At 32.6% G+C, this 1,296-nt stretch overlaps 1 protein-coding gene across 6 annotated transcripts in view; it reads right to left on the minus strand.

The window, feature by feature from the left end:
- G2E3 (G2/M-phase specific E3 ubiquitin protein ligase) overlaps positions 1 to 1,296 on the minus strand; it is an 84,320-nt gene that overhangs the window by 9,322 nt on the left and 73,702 nt on the right. The gene's annotated exons all lie outside the window — the stretch shown is intronic.

Here is a 1,296-nt window from a genome sequence, read left to right on the forward strand (position 1 = left end):
GAGTTTGTTTTCCATTCTATTTGTATTTCTTTCTTACATATTTCTACATTACCTATAAAATAACAGATACCTTTCAAGAGCAAAAAAAAATAGCAGTAAAGCAATGGTGTGAGCTTACCTAGCATACTATCATCTTAAAAATAAATACCTGTCAAATAGCCAAACCACCATATGACAACCCACAGATATCATTCAGATACCTGAAATGAGTATGGATCTAACATGGGGAAAAACTCCTATGATTAAAGCCAAGGCTTTAAAGAATACACTTTTTAATATATTTTTATCCACCTCAGGAGTATTTTTAAGACTATGGAATGTCCATAGATTATAGAATATTTGTGCAATTCCGCTTTTTCTGTAATACATACTTCCTTAGGCATAATCTAATTGCAGTGTGGGTCTATTTTAATATAATCAGTAATCTAAAAAAAACATTTTTAACAACCAATTTAGTGCCATCCTAGAAAAGGATATATGTCACACATACCCCAGAATATGTGCCTTTGATTTATATAACAGAATTTATCAATTAGCTTTTCAATTTAATGCTTTAAAATAAAATAATAATTTGAAATGTGGCATCCTATAGCTAATCCAAATTTACAAAAATTGTGAGTACAAGTTTTTTTCTTATATATACCATGCTACTATGCTTGAAGAAAGTCTAACAGCCATTCTAAAAAAATTTATATTGAACATTATAAAGCATGTATACTAACAAAATAGAAAAACATCATCAACTTTAAATGGTATACCTTAACAAAAATTTTTAGTTTAAATGGCCAAAACATTCCTTAATATTCACATCATAATTTTATTGGACCAAGAAGCTGACAAGTTTGTTTGATAATGGACAGATTTCTGAAACAAAAATATCAATAGCAGCTTTAAAGAAGCATCTCTTTGTTCAAAACATCTTAATGTCCAATGTAGTGAGAGCTTTCTTCTTTTTCTAGTCTTAAAGTGTTTCTTATGGAAAAGTCCATTTTTTCTTGAAATTCTTTATATGTACTGGTAATTGGAAGAGCTAGACAGTTATTACACTTGTTTCCAACAGGAAAATCCATATGAAGGCACTCAACTGAAGGAGTGGGTTTAAATCCAGCAGGTGGAATGGAATTAAAACCAGTTGATTAGAACTTTAGGAGAAAGAAGATGGCGGCGATATAGGCAGACGCGTCCCAAGTTGTGTCCCGGAGCAAATGGAGTGAGCAGCTGAAACTAATAACACCCACCCCGAATTGGCGAAAGTGCTCAGCTGGTGAGACGGTTTGCAGCCGGGAAGGGCAGAGA

Source organism: Myotis davidii, unplaced genomic scaffold, assembly GCF_000327345.1.
Source record: "Myotis davidii unplaced genomic scaffold, ASM32734v1 scaffold21, whole genome shotgun sequence".
NCBI classification, from domain to species: Eukaryota; Metazoa; Chordata; class Mammalia; order Chiroptera; family Vespertilionidae; genus Myotis; species Myotis davidii.